Source organism: Perca fluviatilis, chromosome 20 (genome assembly GCF_010015445.1).
Source record: "Perca fluviatilis chromosome 20, GENO_Pfluv_1.0, whole genome shotgun sequence".
Classification (NCBI taxonomy): domain Eukaryota; kingdom Metazoa; phylum Chordata; class Actinopteri; order Perciformes; family Percidae; genus Perca; species Perca fluviatilis.
In genome coordinates this window covers 5,225,676-5,244,153 of record NC_053131.1, presented here as the reverse complement: position 1 = coordinate 5,244,153, position 18,478 = coordinate 5,225,676, and the positions used below count along the sequence as shown (strand labels likewise).

Sequence of the window (18,478 nt, the reverse complement as noted above, 5' to 3'; positions counted from 1 at the left end):
CGCAGAGTGAAGGCAAAAGGGCCAACAAGTGCTAAGCATCTCTGGGAACTCCTTCAGGACTGTTGGAAAACCATTTCAGGTGACTACCTCTTGAAGCTCATCAAGAGAATGCCAAGAGTGTGCAAAGCAGTAATCAGAGCAAAGGGTGGCTACTTTGAGGAATCTAAAATATAAGATGTTATAGAGAGATGTTTTTAGTTATTTCATACTTTTTTGTTAAGTACATAATTACACGTGTTCATTCATAGTTTTGATGCCTTCAGTGAGAATCTACAATGTAAATAGTCATGAAAATAAAGAAAATAAATAACGCATTGAATGAGGTGTGTCCAAACTTTTGGCCTGTACTGTGTGTGTGTGTGTATATATATATATATATATATATATATATATATATATATATATATATATATTTTTTTTAAGATCAATTTTTTATTGTTTTTATATTTTTAAACACACAGAACAGACAAACACAATTGAACAAGAACAACAACCCTCTCCCACCCCCACCCTCTGCGGTCTTGAGGAAAGAAAAACAAATAAACAATAAACAGAAATCACACCTTGCCTAGTTGCTTTCCTCTAATTCTTGTGATGTTGAGGTCATTAGGACTGATACTTGTGCTGCTGCATTTTTCCATAGGTCTATGGAATTGGATTAACAAAGCTTTGTTAATCCTTGCTGTAGAGAGCTCAAGCATAACTATGTCCAGAAAATACGCCAACCACTGTTTTATACAAAGCTGAGCTATCATTTTCTTGGTCGCGGTTGATCCAGCTAGCTAAATTTTCTTCTGTCTCCCAAGTAGGTGTAATTTAGAGTCCTCATTAAGTAATAAAACAATCAGGTCTGTAGGAATTCGACATCCTATCACATCAGATATTATTGATGTTATTTTATTCCAAAACTCATGCACCTGTTCACACTCCCAGACCATGTGTAGGAAAGTTCCAGTTTGTTCAGGTTGGCAGAACGTGCAATAGGGAGTAAGAATGGCTTTAGAGACATATCTCTTCTGAGGTGTCCAATGTGTCCAATGTCCTATGGCATATGTTGAAGTGGATCTGCTGGTGATTTGGGTTCTTGGAACAGATAGAAATGTTGTCCCAAACCGTCTCCCAATTAATTATGTTCCCCTCTGAGCTCAACTCTCGCTCCCATTTCTTTACTATTGGGAGTTCTCCTACGGATACTTGCATTAGTTTAGCAAAAATCACGGACACTAATCCTCTCAACGGAGAAAAAACAAGCGATTTAATGATTGGGTGCATCTCCAGACTGTTCCCCCATGGTACTCCTTAACATTTTAGGGCTGATCTTAAATAAATATAAAGATAAAGGAAGAAGGATGTCCTAAAGACCTCAAAGATAGCTCTCAGGTCTTCAAAACTTAACATACCTTTATCATTGAATAGCTAGTCTAGAGTACCTCTGTCACTCCACTGGTTATAAACAAAAGGTTTGTTACCAGACATCAAGTGTATGTTGTGCCAAATTGGGGTGTTCAAATGCCACTTATTGGTGTAGCATAGTTGCCCCTAATAATAGGGCCATAGGCTAGCATACACCTTTTTGGACACACACCTGTAAAGGCAAGGTCTTGCAGTCTTAGACTTCCAGTGAGGTTTTGCTCTATTTCTCTCCATGAGACTGTAGATGATGTCCATCCACACTCTAAGGGCCTGTAGCTGAAAGGCTCTATGGTACACTTTAAGGTTGGGGAGGGCTAGGCTAGTGGTACGTTGCAAGGTAGAGTATTTTAGCCTAGGTTGTTTACTATTCCAAATATACTGCCGGATTACGGTATCAACTTTCTTCCAGAAATTTATTGGTGGGGGTAAGGGGATCATTGTACTTAAGAAATTCACTCGAGGAACTATGTTAATTTTAACCACAGCAATCCTGGACCGTAGCGATGCCGGCAGCGCAGACCAATTAGTCAGATCCCTTTGAACACTACTTGATATAGTTTCATAGTTGTCCTGGGGTCTCATTTATAAACATGGCGCACGCACAAAACGGGGCTGAAAATGGGCGTACACCACTTCCCACGAAAAGGTTGTGATTTATAAAAAACAAACTTGACGGGAAAATGTGCGGTCCTCCACGCAAACTCTGACACGTGCGTACGCACATTTTGGAGACAAAATAGGAATTGGCGACGCAGATGGTGAGGTGGTGAACTGAAGTCAGACTGCAGAAAGTACATGTGGAAATAACAATTACTCTTAATATGTTTAAGTATTAATGCCTCACGCACATTTCTTCACACCATATCATGAAGATTAAATCCAGCAGTGTTATTTGCGCTTGTACTGAGTGATAATTGTTCCATAAACACCTCCAACTCAAATCTTAAATCAAAACTCGTTCTTAATATTTAATCAGCACTGTCTCGCAGTCACATTGTCCGTTACGGAGCGCAGGAGGAGGAGATGGCCCGACTGCATGGAATACAGGATAGCATCAAATACCCTAGCATTAGATAACGGCAGAACACAGTGTAAATAACTAAATATATGTCTTTAAAACTGTGCATATATTATCAAATGTCAAAGTCTGGAAATACAGCCGTTAAGCTCAAGCGCAATCGTTACACTTAATGTTATCGGTCCAAACTTTAATACTGTTCATAACAAAACCTGCATGAAGAAAAGTGTGTTTGCCTATTTCACTTTATTTTGTCTTCAAATTGTATCTCGGGGTGGGGGATACCACTAGTTGATGCTGTGATTTTAGCAAGGTGTTAACAATCACAAATTGTTGTAAACATATAAATACTGCGGTGAACCCGTGCGTAATGCTGCATGATGGCACTGCTGGCCCTGCAGGAGGACTGGAATGGAAGAATCAGGAGAGAAAGAGACTTCAGGGACCATGACAATGACTGGTTAATATGCCGATTTAAATTCCCTAATATAGCTGTAATAGTAATATAGCTGCGTTCTTGGATCTATGTACTGAATTGAAATGTGTCTTATCACTTTTATGCTGATGACATTCAGTTGTACTGCTCATTCAAAGAATCATAGTTTGGTAGATTAACTGATTTATTGGAATGTTATATAACAATTATTTACAACTGAATACAAAAAAGACTGAAACTTTGATCATTGCTCCAGAACAAAAACTACCCCAAATTAAACAACACCTCTGTTCCTTGGACTCCTCCATCCAGTTGAGCCTAAGAAACCTTGGTGTTTTGTTCGACCAATCGATGTCTCTGGATGGTCATTCTAGACAGTTGGTCAGAAACCGTTTTTATCATTTGAGAAATATCTCTAAATTGAGACAATACTGCCCAAAGTTACCATGTGATCATTCATGCTTTTATTTCTTCACAGTTAGATTATTGTAATTCCCTTTTTACTTGTTTTAACAACTTTTCTCTGAGCCGTCTCCAATTGGTGCAAAATGCAGCAGCCAGGCTTTTAACAGGAACAAACAGAAGGGCACATATTACTACATGGACAGACGCCGCAATATCGTAGACATGTTGACCCCTTACTCTTCTTTCCGCACTCTTCGTTCCTCAGGTCAAAATCTCCTGATGGTCCCTAAAACCCACCTTAAAACTCGGGGAGACTGCTCCTTTCAGGCAGTTGCTCCCAAAATGTGGATTGCCCTGCCCCTGTCGCTGCGTGTGGCTAATTCTATTGTTTCTTTTAGAAAACAGCTGAAGACACTACTATTCAGACAAGCTTTCAGTTGACTGAGCTATCATGTTTTTATGTTTTGTATGATGTTTTTTAAATTGTTAAACTTGCTGCATGTAAAGCACTTTGTGATTCTATCTGTGATAGGTGCTACATAAATAAAGTTTATTTATTTTATGTGGAATGTCAAACAAATGAGAGCATCATATGGCTTGTTATATTAAATCCTTTATCTTGGTGGTACCCAGAAAGGTCTATGATGGTGTTAGTAGTCTAAGAGCCCAATATTATTTGAGGTGGTACTCAAATAAAAGTTTGAGAACTACTGGCTATCTCACTTGCTCTGTCACTCATACACTTGAATGAATAAACATGTGTGAACATTGAAACTACACCCAGGGGTAGGCAACCTTTTCAATCAAAAGAGCCAACCCAGAGTTGTGACCAGCAAGCAGAGCTGCTGTCTGTTTAAAATCCTCCTCCTTAAAAAGCTCATAGTACCCTATTACCCCTCTAGAACACTACGTTCTCTGAATGCAGGGCTACTTGTGGTTCCTATAGTCTCTAAAAGTAGAACAGGAGCCAGAGCCTTCAGCTACCAAGCTCCTCTCCTGTGGAACCAGCTTCCATTTGTGGTTCGGGAGGCAGACACCCTCTCCACATTCGAGAGTAGGCTTAAGACGTTCCTCTTTGATAAAGCTTATAGTTAGGGTTGGATCAGGTGAGTCCTGAACCATCCCTTAGTTATGCTGCTATAGGCTTAGACTATCGGGGGATTTACCATGGTGCAATGAGCTCCTCTTTTCCTCTCTCTCTCTGCACACATTCATGTCCCATTAATGCATGTTACTACTTCACTTCTTCCCCGGAGTTCTTGTGCTTTCTCATCTCGCAGGTTCTCATCGATCCTCCTTCCATGGTCCTGCTTGACTGCCATTGCCAATACTGTTGTTGCCGTGCACCTGTCTGTCTGTCTGTCTCTTTCTCTCTCTCACCCCAACAGACGACCACCCACATAGAGCCGAAGGATCTGTCCTAGGTTTCTGCCTTTTAACAGGCAGTTTTTCCTTGCCCTTGTCGCCAAGTGCTCAAGGTGGCACTGTTGGGTCTCTGTAAATTAGGCTTGGCAAACTCGATTCCTTTTTAGGATTCAGGTTATTCTAAGTCACTCACTAAACTGATCCGGGTTGTGCAAGTCACTTGAATCACTTGAGTCAGTATTGTATGCTACATCCAAGGCGAGCTTTTGATTTGGATAAAATGCCATGTTTTCATTTAGAATCTTTTAATTTTATTTGAAAAAAATATCCATAAATATAAATGGTCTGAAAGAAAACCGAATATTCATTTAAAAATGACATGGAATTATATTTTTTAACTTTAACTTTAATAGGACTGACAAATAAGAAAGCCATCTGGACTCTGAACATTTACAATGACTTAAAATCTCTTTAATGTAAATTCCATGCGCCCCTTTTTCATGTATGCACTGTATGCATTTAATGTTTTAAATGTGTATGTGCATCTGTATTTGAATAATAAAGTTTTGTGAAGTAAAAAAAAAAACATGAGTTGTCGGCGAGGCGAGCTTATAATGTTTCGGACTGTCTGCTCGACCTAATTGCATTTTAATATACTACATTTATACACCAAACCTACAGTAGGCCTAGCTAGGGTACGTGCAGAACATTGTATGTTATTTCAGAAGTGAAAGAATGGCTTTGTGTTGTAATTTGCTTTTACCCTGAGCTCGAGGAAAGCTGCACTTGGTCGCTGCTCGCTCATCTGAATCAGATCCACTCATGACAACGTAGCCGGCTGATTCAGTTGATTCGCGGGATTTACTGACTCCCGCGAGAACTCACGAGTCATCAACAACTCATGAGTCATCGAGGGCTCGTGAGTTGTCGACAACTCATGAGTTGTTGTCTATGAGCCGAGCTGAGTCGAGCTTGTAATGTTTCGGACTGTCTGTTCAACCTAATTGCATTTAGCATACTACATTTATACACCAAACCTACAGTAGGCCTAGCTAGGCTACGTGCAGAACATTGTATTTTATTTCAGAAGTGAAAGAATGGCTTTTGTTGTTGATTTGCATTACCCTGAGCTCGAGGAGAAGCTGCACCCGCTCGCTGCTCGCTCGTCTGAATCAGATCCACTCATGCCAACGTAGCCGGCTGATTCAGTTGATTCGCGGGATTTACTGCTCCCCGAGGAACTCACGAGTCATCAACAACTCACGAGTCATCAACAACTCATGAATCACCAACAACCATAACAGTCTATGCCAACAACTCACGAGTCATCGAGGGCTCGTGAGTTCTCGAGTGAATCCCACAGTCTGCGAGCTTCCGGCTCTGAGTCTGCGGGTCGGGACTGTCTCTCTGCTCACTCAGGCGCTTGAGTTGACTTGTGGAGTTGCTGTTAACTACGAAATTGTAAGTTATAAAGCTTTTTGCAGCTAAGATGGCTAGGAATAGTAGAAGCTAATGTTGCAAGAGGTTTGTGTGTGCCGCTGTTATCATGTTAGATTGAATTGTAGTAGGACTCAACTGAACCGGGTTAATGTTGCTAGAGACTCGTGATTCGTGAGTCAATTTAAAGACTCGGGTTAAAGATCCGAGTGAATCACAACTCGAACAGGTCTACTGTAAATAATGTTATAAGGAGTTCGGTCTAGACCTGCTCTATTTGAAAAGTGTCCTGAGGTAACTTTTGTTATGAATTGGCGCTATACAAATAAAACTGAATTGAATTGAATTTTTTATCTCTATCCTCCATGTGTATACCTCCACAGTAGTGTAGTTCTCTCACAGGGTGGGGATTTTAACATGCAGCATTTCTTTATGTATACTTGTAAAGGGAAATCTTGTACCTATTTTTTATTGCAAATAAATGTCCCTTTTATAATAGTTTAAACTTGTTTAAAATAAACATGTAATAATTAAAATTATTTTATTATATTAGCAATATTCATATTATAAAAGTATATATCTATATATATAAAAAAATGCATATATATCTCATGTTGCCATTCTGTACAGAGTTTTAGTAGCCTATATATTGATTTAACATAAATACATTGTGCGTGTGTATATATTCATTGCACCTATCTGTTCTGTTTAATATTATTTTCATTTGGAAGTCCATGGTTAAAATTATTCATAAGTATGCAGTGTCATAACTACATCTGACGTTTATAACAAAACAAACCGTTTGAAAATTGGTAGAAAATTGAGCAAGTTATGGTTATTTAAAAAGTACATGCACCATTAAAACACAATGTTACGAGTGAGCGAGCTGACTGTGGCAAAATGGCCGCCAGGTGCGGACGTCGACCTCCATTGGCCAGCAGCGCGGACGAGACATCTAGCCTTTATTATGTATATCTAGAGCTGGGCAATATATCGATATTATATCGATATCGTGATATGAGACTAGATATCGTCTTAGATTTTGGATATCTTAATATCGTGATATGGCATAAGTGTTGTCTTTTCCTGGTTTTAAAGGCTGCATTACAGTAAAGTGATGTCATTTTCTGAACTTACCAGACTATTGTTACTGTTCTATTATTTGCCTTTACCCACATAGTCATTATATCCACATTACTGATGATTATTTATCAAAAATCTCAGTGTAAATATTTTATGAAAGCACCAATTAGTCAACATATCGTTGCGGTATCGATATAGAGGTATTTGGTCAAAAATATTGTGATATTTGATTTTCTCCATATCGCCCAGCCCTATGTATATCTATAGCAGACCTGGGCATTTTGGCCCCCGGGCCACATACGGCCCTTTGGTTGACTCTGACCGGCCCGTGTAAGGTTAATCGGAAATTACAAAATAAACATTTTCTAATTTTACCTCATGCATGGACTAAATCTGCATTGCTTTTATTTTGAAGTTGTTGTTTTTATTCACGTACATAATGACGCAATACGTATATCAAGACGTGCGCATTATTGGATCGTTGTCACGAGCAGGTCACAAGAGGACTTTAGCGCTCAAAAATGTCCGCTCATGCTAAAAAAGAAAGGTAGATGCCGAATGCAGGATTTTCAACAAAAATTTGACTGCTAAGTATTTATTTACTGAAGTCGGAGGTAAAGCAGTGTGTTTCGTTTGCGGGGAGCGGATTGCCGTGTTTAAGGACTACAATTTGAGTCGGCATTACGAGACAACACACGCGGAGAAATACAAAAACTTGTCTGATGCTGAAAGGGCACGAACATCGGAAGCTTTGCTAGCTAAGCTGCAAAAGCAGCAAGGCTTCTTTACCAAGTTTCACACATCCAGGGATGCAGCAACTAAGACCAGCTTTGTGATATCCCACAAAATCGCTAAAAACAGTAAGCCATTCTCGGAGGGGGAGTTTGTCAAAGAGTGCTTGGTGGACTCTGCAGCACTAATATGCCCTGAAAAAAGGAGCATTTGAGCAAGTCCCGCTGTCCAGGCAAACCGTGACGAGAAGGATCGAGGAAATTGCGGGAAATCTGGAGCTTCAACTGCAACGTGAAGTGGCAAGTTTTGACTTTTTCTCCTTGGCTTTGGACGAGAGCTGTGATGTCCGCGACACAGCCCAGCTACTCGTATTTGTCCGTGGGATTACGGACTTCAAGATTACGGAGGAGCTGGCAGCAATGCGGTCGATGAAAGGGACGACAGGGAGCAATCTGTTTACGGAGGTAAATGCGTGCATGGACACCCTGGGATTGAAATGGGACAGACTGGCAGGTGTCACAACGGACGGCTGTCCCAATCTTACAGGGAAAAATGTCGGACTTTTGAAACGTATGCAAGATAAAGTGACTGAAATCAATGCAGATCAGAAATTGGTGTTTTTGCATTGTATTATAACCAACATGTGTTGTGCAAGTCAGTGCTAAAAATTAACCATGTTGTTGATTTTGTTACTAAAATCGTAAACTTCATCAGGGCACGGGCATTGAATCACAGACAGTTTGTCGCACTTTTGGAGGAGCATGAGACTGAGCAGAGTGACATCGGCTACCACACAGCTGTCAGATGGCTCAGCCTGGGCAAAGTGCTAAAAAGAGTTTGGGACCTGAAAGAGATCCGAGAGTTTTGTGAGAAGAAAGGCAAAGACATCCCAGAGCTCTCAGATGAGGACTGGATGGCAGATTTTGCATTTGCTGTTGATGTGACTGCAATGATGAATGAACTGAACACCAAACTGCAAGGCAAGGGCCTTTTTGTTCATGAAATGCACAGCCTGGTGAAGGCTTTCATGAGAAAGATGCAGTTTCTTTCAAGCCAACTGGAGAGCAACACTCTCACTCACATGCAAACCCTGAAAGAAGTCCCACCATCAGCTGATCACCTCCGCAGGTACTCATCCATGTTAGGAGCATTGCATGATGAGTTTTCAAGGCGGTTTGAAGATCTCAGAACAATCGAGGATGAAATGCACATGATTTCCTCTCCCTTTACCTGCAGTGTGGATAATGCACCCAGTGTTCAGCTGGAACTCATTGACCTGCAGTCTGATGCAGTACTGGCAGAGCACTTTAAGTCAGGATCTCTGCTGGATTTCTACTCTTCTCTTAAGGAGGAGAACTTTCCAAACATGAGGAGACATGCTCAGAAGATGTTGGTTCTCTTTGGCTCTACCTACATATGTGAACAAACATTTTCAACGATGAATTTTACAAAATCCAGGTATAGATCCTCTCTCACTGATGATCACCTGTCAGCTGTGCTTCGCATCTCCACCTCATACATTCAACCTGACTTCGATGCACTCGTTAAAGCCCAGCAGAGACTAGATTTCTCTCATGAAGAAAAAATAACTTAAAAACACCAAATGAGGTGGTTGGACCACAAATGTAGGCATGTAAAGGCACCAACTAGCAGTGAACTGGGACACTTTTTTTGGAACCCTTTTTCTCAATATTCACAGTTCAGTGATGTACATTGACAGTTCAATATGATGTGTCTTGCTTAATGTTTGGAGCACAAATACAATATTGTGATGTCTTTAGAATGCTAGGAATTTCTTTCCAACAGTATTTGAAACTCAAAATGTGTTTTGGAGTGAATGTGACAGAAAATGTTCACTAATATAAGTCAAAATGGTAAAAAAAAGTGTTCACATTTTGTTTACCATTGCTTTGGGAAATTTAATTGAATAAATTAAATTTTTTGTAAGGCGACCTCACTTTTTCATTGCTTAATTATAAACATATAGCCTACTCTCACCAGCTTGTCAAAACAATGTTATTTACTGCTTTTTATAAAGAAATTAATTAATAACAATTAATATTATGCAGAATTTAGTTCAGCCTTTTGGCCCGGCCCTCCACAATATTTTCTGTTTCTCATGTGGCCCCGTGGAAAAAATAATTGCCCACCCCTAATCTATAGTAACTACCGTTTGTTTCAACCTGGACCCTATTTCCATTTTAGTTTTTTTTTCTAAGTGACTGATGGGAACAACATTCTTTGAAATTGGGCCAGTATTAAGCAAGATCGCTGCAGTCAGCAGTGGCAAAACAAGCTACAATGTAAGTTAATAGGAGTTTTTTTTAAAATTTTTTTTTTTTAATATTATTTTTTAAAAAGAAAGAAGATTTTTAAGGAGGTCGACCTTTCTGTTAAATCCAGATTGAAAAAAAAACGGTAGTTAACTGTTGTGTGCCTACACAGCAAAAAGTCCAGTGTTGAATTAACTCCCACAGAGTTGATTTCAACACTTTGAGGATTTATATAGGTCCACACTCTCCAGAGTTAAATTAACACTTTCAAAATAGTTAAACATTTAACACTCTGCCAGAGTTCCTTTTTTAACTTGCAAAACAGTTAAAGTAACACTAAGGGATTAGACAACTAACACTGCTCCGAGTTAATTTTATATAACTATTTGGGTAGTGTTAATTTCACTCCCTAAAGTGTCAATTATCTACATTGAAAAAATGTTAAAATTGTTAATTTATTCAATATTATTCATTAATTAAATATATACTTATATTAATAAAAATGTATCACAATAAACAATCATTTTCAAAAACATTTGTGCCTTTTCTCCCTTGCAGTCAGTTGAATTAAAACATTGTGAATGAAGGTATAATGTACATAATTTCATCTGAAACATTGTAGGAGCTTTGAATATCAAACGGTTTATGAAATTTAAGCTCAGACATTTTTAGTAGACATCTTTCCGCACTTCGTAATACTCTGAATGCATGATGATGGTCATCAAAATTCTCTGTAAATAGCTTGTTCGTCAAAAAGAAAATTTGATCTTCAACCAAAAGTACATCACTTATTTGACAAAAGACTGGCATGTCTTCTTCCATTGCACTGCAAATAACTAGTCCAGCTTTATACTCTACAACATCAACTTTAACCCAACTAGTTGAGAAATATCTTTTGACAAGATTGATTCAAGCATTTCATTGTTGACGACATTCTCATCTCTGAAGAGAAAAGATTTAATTGGCCCATACTCATTTTGTTTGAGGGTGAAGGTTTTCCCAGTGATAAGCAATGGCCATCTGATGCTTTTTAGCAAGCAATTTGGTTATGTTTTTGAAATTTTTAAAACAATCTTTAAACAGCTTGTGTTTGGCCTCAAACCTCATACACCACGTATATAATAAGGGGCCAATTTTCCTTATAGAAGATGGGTAATGGATCATAAAATGATGCTTAGGTATCAAGTTTCTATGTGGATACAAGTGCTTAAATAGTTTGTGGTGGTCAACAATCAAATGCTTTAAATATATTGTCATACCTAGAGTGAGAGAAGGTGAAAAAACTATGTTCATTATTTGAAGTAACAACAGTAACAAATTCCAGTTTTTGTTTCCTGCAGGAATAATGTCACCAAACAGTGGGATGTTTTTCACAAGACAATGTCTGAATAGAATTCAAACCAATGCCATTGCCAGCACTCTCCAAAATAATCTTTGTAGGACGATTTTTTCGTTCTAAAAATCCATAATCAAAACCATAAATCCTGGAAAGCAAGTCCTGTTCTGACATAAAGTGTTGTGTGAGATATCCAAAAAGCAATTTGATCTCATACTGAACCACACCCTCAAGAAGATCATGCATGATATCAAATGAATAGTTATTACAAACATGGAAATACTTCAATGTATTAAGTGTAGATCTTTTTTTCAAACCATAAAGTGACTTCAATTGGGGGTTTTCCTGGAGAGACTGGCAATGCATTTCAAACATATCTTTTCCACGAAGGATCACCTTAGGATCATCCTCACTGTATACCGTTTGACAATCATTCTTCTCAATCAAACAAAGGCGACAGAAATGACGGCTACTGAATGACTCATTAAAACCAAGAATTGTGTGCATCCCTAGATTATCTCCAGTGATCTGACAGATTGTACCATATACCTGCTCATCTGAAAATGGAAGACTTAGCCCTTGGCTTTCTAGTTTTTTCAAATCATTTATCAACGGTTTTGTAGAACATCAAAACCATACTTGTGCAGATCTTGTGTGTGAAAAAGTTTTACCAAATGAATGTTCATCAAAACCGAATTAAATTTTGGGGGCAAGTTTCTTACAACAAAATAAAGACAGACAATTTTGTGAATTCCACGTTTGGAGCCAAGGGGATTGGCTGTTTCAAAATCATCATAGTATAGTTGGATTTGTAATGCATGTCTATTAGCTGTAAACAAAGGGTGGGTTTTAAAATAACTTCCATCAAAAAAGTCAGTATAAGTGTCAGGCTCTGATCTACACTCTTTTTTTAGCAAAACACAAATGTCTGGATTTCTGCACATGAATTTCAATGTTTCTAAAATCGGCACATATATAAAAGTATCCGTCACAGGTACTTGATCATAAGTACCGGATTATTGATTTTGCCTGTTGTCATATCTCACTCCCAGTGTTATTTCTACTGGCTCGACAACTCCCCATTTTTGGTGGAAGTATTTATTTTGTTTCCATTCTGTATTTAGATTTGTGAACGGGTTTTCATAATCTTCAATAGCTGTATGCTCTGCTTGTGAGCGAATCTCACTTGTTAGTTCTTCCAAATCTCCTACAATTGAGGATACCAAACTGTTGGAAATCCCACTCCCCTGTAATTTGGCCACGATGGATGCACACATTTCTTTAGTTGGATCTTTACTAAGTCCTGAATCATTGCTCTCAGAAGAAACACTGGAAGAGCTACATTGATTTTGTGGATTAAATTTGTCCTCCAAAGCATGTGCCTGAGATGAAGTTGCAACTGGCTCACTAGATGAACATGCAACAGTTGAAGTTTGAGCAATTTACTGAACATTACTATGAACACTATTAAGGTGCTTCCGAAAACCTGTACATGTTAGGAACTGATGCCTACAGCCTTGCTGAGAACAAAACAATTTGAACTTGGGTCCAGGATAGTAACCATGTTCAACTCTTAAATGTGAAATCAACTTCTGACTGCTGGGATAATATTTCTGACACATGAAACAGGTCAACATTGTTATAGCTTCTTACTCACAGGATGAGAGTGCTACTGGCTGGTTAAGCAGTGGTGCCTCTCAAGTCTTTATACTCTGGGTGACTCAAAGTGCCCGCCCAAGACAAAAAAAATCTTTAAAAAAAAACTTTGTAAGTTTTAATATGCTACGAGGGTACACAGCAGTTTGCCTTGCATGGGATGAGACGCTTATCCATGGTGATGTAGAAGCTGTCAATCTTGCTCTTCTGACCTTAACAGCCCGAGGGGGGACTGCCGAGCCCCTGCTGGTTGCGGAGATGCTCCTCCATGACTAGGGTTGAGATGAGAAAACTGAAAATTAGACACAAGAATAATGTGTAGCCACAGAGAAAACTACATCGTAGAAGTGATTATTCAAACATCTTTTCATTGGCTAGTGCAAGATGGGAATGAAGACTTAATTACAATTCCATCCACTTTTTAACAAACCTCATTTACATGTGGCTAAGAAGGGGACGTGACAAATTATTATAATCACCTTAATAATATAATTACCTTATGAAAGACAACAAGTCTCTCAACTGCACTCACATGCACTAATTTTTGGAGACTTCAGTCCCCCTGGAGGTGGTGGAAGGAGATGTAACAGCAACAACAGGGAAGCCATTTCTTGGTCGTAGGCTGAGGACAAAGAGTCACAAGAATTAACTGAAAACTCTTCAAATGTAATACTTTTCAAGTTTGAATGAGAACAGGGAGGCATTATGAGAATGTTTTAAACCGTCATCCATCTATTAGTCACATCTATCCCAAAAATCAGATCAACGTTCATAGATACACAGAATAAACAAATGAAATATTATTGCAGTTATAACTGCAATTATAGCAAATTTATTAAAATAAAAAAAATAAAAACAACTCACTTGTTGCCTCATCAAGATCACTTCCTGGGGGACTTTCTGCTGACTCCACTAAGCGACGCAACTCTGGTGTTGGGGTGAGCCGCTTAGCCTCTTTTATGACATTTGGCTTGAAGAACAAATCCCATTTCTGAAGAAGCCTGGAGGATGTGTTGTCATCAAATAGGAGAATGAAGTCTTGGTCCACCTTTAAGAAAGAAGATATTAAACTACTACTACTACTACTACTACTACAGGAAATACTTTCAATTTTCAAGCCATTCTAAACATCTCATCCCAAACTTACTAATCCTTTTGTATCTAGGAATTTTGGGAAGCTGGAGAGGATATCAACACTTCTGCCTGGGTCATCAGTACCGACGTTTTTGAAGGTGCTCTAATCTTCTTTCTGGAAATCAAGAAGGGAATTGTCTGTGGTATGGTTGAGCAAAGACATGGCCTCTTGGCAAGCATCACCATCAAGCTGCCTTTCAACATTAACAGTCCTTTGGAAATTTGGGCCCCCTGGAGAAACGTCAATTGGGCTATTTGGTGGCAGTGCAGATCCTCGACGAATCTTCCTCTGGACTGTTTTCAGACGCCAAGAAATTATTCTGTGCTGCTTGCAGCATCATAGAAGTGTTCCTGAAATGAAAAAAAGAAAAGAAATGCGTTGTCATACCAGGCTCATTAGAAATCTCACGGAATTCAAATATCAACGTCATCCACACAGTTTTGTGTCACAACATGACATGAAAATGTTAATAATAATACCTATTACATAGCCCTTCTTAGAGTATGGATCCTTGAGGGAAGGGAACAACATCACTATCGTACGTGCATAATCTTCTCTGATTGCTTTAGTGGGGCGGTGCCTGAGAGGAGATATTAAATTAGTACACTTATGCAATGGCCATGCAGTTATTTGGCACAAATAAAAACAATGCGAAACAAACATACCCATGATTGTCAATCATGTGAGCCACCAGGATGTTAACCATTTTTCTTTTTGCAGCATCTGTTAGGGTTTCTGTTGTTTGGTACTCCTGTAGTACTTCTTCACCCCCAGACTTGCCTCTTAGCACAGCTTCAATCAACTAATAAAAAACAAAAACATTAGAATACAAAACAAGCTTTTCTAGAGACTCGCTGGTTCTTTTTTAGAGAAAAAATGTGAAAGTATTAAGAAACCTGTTTAGCAGACACAGCATCACGTGTATCCTCAATTCTTTGTCTCTTGCTAGGGACATCATCTAGGATTATAGTTGATGCCCTTGAGCTGAAGCTTGAGTCAGACGTCTCAGAAGCAGAAGACAAGGAGAAAATCAGAGAATTCTAAAGGAATAGAAAAAATGCTAATAATTATATTATGTAAGGTGTAGAGTGCTTTATTATACCTGCCTTGATATCTCACCCTGATCTGAGAAAACTGTCAGCACCACATTGCCTTGTTCAACGAGGTCGCTGAATATTTCTGCATCAACTTCTGTCCCTGTTGCATCCTTGTATATGACTTTTGCATCAGGTGGCAGGCAAAATCTCTCAATGACTGGAAAAAAATAGTAAGGTCAAACTGAATGTGCCTTTGAAGTCAGCACCGTTTCTTGCCTCACAGCCAATAACGGTTCATGTTAAATACATACATCCACCACTGTATAATCCTTAAATAGACCCAGAGCATTTTCCCTCTCAAAATTGATGATTGGCTATTTTTATTGACTGTTTTGGTGTATATAATACTTTACACTATGAAGCACACATTACAGAAATGAAAATGTTTAGCAATTTAACCCCATTTACCGTATAAAAGTGTTTGATAAAGGCATGTAAAGAAATCAGAATCGACAACATTAAGGAGCTTGCACAATGAGCTTTTAAAAGAACATGGGTGTGGTTTAAAACCTTTTCCCTAAGCCATGCTAACCTTTTTCATGGAATTGCATAAAGTCAAACCGTCCTTCATCCTCATCCAGCTTCACATATTTCTGCTGTTGGCTGTACTTCACCTGCACCAGCATTTTGACTGAGACATGCAAGGAAGTTTGACAAAGTAAACAAACATTTAAAGGAAAAACGGTAAAAATTAAAGCTAAGTCAACAGTATTTCACCATTTTTGGTGACCCATCAGATTCTGTGACTTGCAGTGTTGGAAAAAGTACTAATTTTCAGAAAATCGGGCTGTGACTGAGATATTAAAATGCTGCGTATGCGTTGACTCATCAGTATTTAATGATGCACTTAAATGTTTAATAAATGTTAAATATATCAGTCACAGCCCAATTTTCTGCTAATTTTGTACTTTAGCTTTAACTTAGTAATTTCAGTATAATTAACTGATAATACTTATAAACTTTTACTTAAGTAAATGATCTGAGTGCTTCTTCCAACAATGCAGGTCATAGAATCTGATGGGTCACCAAATACAGTGGTATGCTGGTCACACAGACACCTAAACACGTGAAACACCGTCTGCATGTTGGGACATGTTTTTTGCGGCCCCTTCTATCAAAGTGAAGGGGAAAAAAAGACGTTAGCTTCAGCCTCAACCAAGATTTAATACAGTAAAAAAACATAACGCTTTGTTTTTCCTTTGTTAAATCATCATTGATAAAGTTGGAGATGGTTTAAGTAACAAACTGTTAGCTAGCTTACCATACACTGCTAGCTAGCTAATCACCAGGACAAATTTGCTGTTCAGTCCTGGCAACAAACACGGTTTTGTAAGGCATATATTCTCTGTAGATGTTTCATTGTTCATACTGAAATTCTCAGTATCAATTTATAATTGTTTCAGTAAGTTTGAGTTAATTGCACTTACCGTGTAGTACCGCATGGGAGGTAGAAAATGGCACTGACTTTTCTCCTCTGTCTCCAACCGAAGAAGTGAAATGCATGGGCGGAGCTTATAATTACATCTCTGTGGAGTTGGGTTAACACTGACCGGATGGTCCGTGTACTTGGCGGCCAACGGATTTTCGTTTTGAAAGGAAAAAAACAAAAACGAAAAACGGCCAGTTTCCCAATTACCATTAGTAAATAGGAAAACAAAAAACGGAAAACAACCCATTATCCGTTTTTTGTTTTGATATTAAAAAACGGAAAACGAAAAACTATCTCGTTATCCGATTTTCTTTGATGTGTTTGTAGATGGAACTCGGAAATTAAATTGTGTGTATAAATCTTATTCCTCATTCATTTTTTTCGTGACCCGGAAGCGATCGTAGGTAGTAAGCGGCTGCATACCCGGAAATCATTTGGACATCAATGAGACCATGGACAGTTAGAATGATACGGACGTAAAAATGTTTTTAGACGAATATGCTAGTTTTATATTAGAAAACCGAAAGAATGGGATGTCTTGTGGTGATATAGCAGCTGCGCTGGGTTCACAGTTTGGAACGATACGGGGGTTTTCTGAGAGGAGTGTGCGGAGCTGGTGTGCTCAGCAGGGACTTGTGGCGAAACACAAGTTGACTTTTATTATGAAGTGGTCACAGGAGATTAGCGCTGACTGCTCTCATTCATCAAAAATGAGTCTACACAACAAGACAACCATCATAGTCTAATAATAATAATAATGAAGCGAAAACATTTTCAAAACTTCTCATTTTCATTGCCATTGCTTTGGCAAATATCTGTCAAACTAAAATTGAAACCATGATTTGGCTTTCCCTTATCAAATTGCAAAAGACTCCGATTTAATACAACAATATCTGTCAAACAAACAGGGCTATAATTAGTATAAATAAGATATAAAATCAATATAAATGTGATTTTTGGAGGTTAAAAAAGTAACTACCTAAGTCAGTAGGCCTACATTTTAAATGAGCTACTTTTACTAGTAATTTTACTTGTACTTGAGTAAACAACAAAGTAACAGTACTTTTACTTAAGTAGAACATTTTTTTACTCTTTTCACTTCTGCTGATTTATTTAAATCTAAAAATTGCATAGACCTAGCCCTGGTCTGCATATCGGCCTAGCTGTGGTCAGCTTTGTATTTACTTTAAGAGTAGCATTCATTTGTATGTTTAACAAAAGCGGTAAACGGCGATTGATTAAAAAAAAAAAAAAAAAAACTTGCCTCAGCAATACCTTCAGCGATTTCAACTTCAAGTTGGCCATCAGGACAGAAGTCCCTGACAAGTCCCTGCTGAGCACACCACCTCCGCACATTATTATTTTATTATTATTATTATTAGACTATGATGGTTGTCTTGTTGTGTAGACTCATTTTTGATGAAAGAGAGCAGTCAGCGCTAATCTCCTGTGACCACTTCATAATAAAAGTCAACTTGTGTTTCGCCAGTGAAATGATTTTAATATTTGCATATTAAAAGCGATATGCAGACCAGGGCTAGGTCTATGCAATTTTTAGATTTAAATAAATCAGCAGAAGTGAAAAGAGTAAAAAAATTTTATACTTAAGTAAAAGTACTGTTACTTTGTTGTTTACTCAAGTACAAGTAAAATTACTAGTAAA

General features: G+C 38.3%; 1 pseudogene; it reads left to right on the top strand.

The window, feature by feature from the left end:
- Window positions 1–8,146: 8,146 nt before the first annotated feature.
- On the top strand, window positions 8,147–9,483 carry LOC120548884 (annotated as a pseudogene).
- Window positions 9,484–18,478: the final 8,995 nt, after the last annotated feature.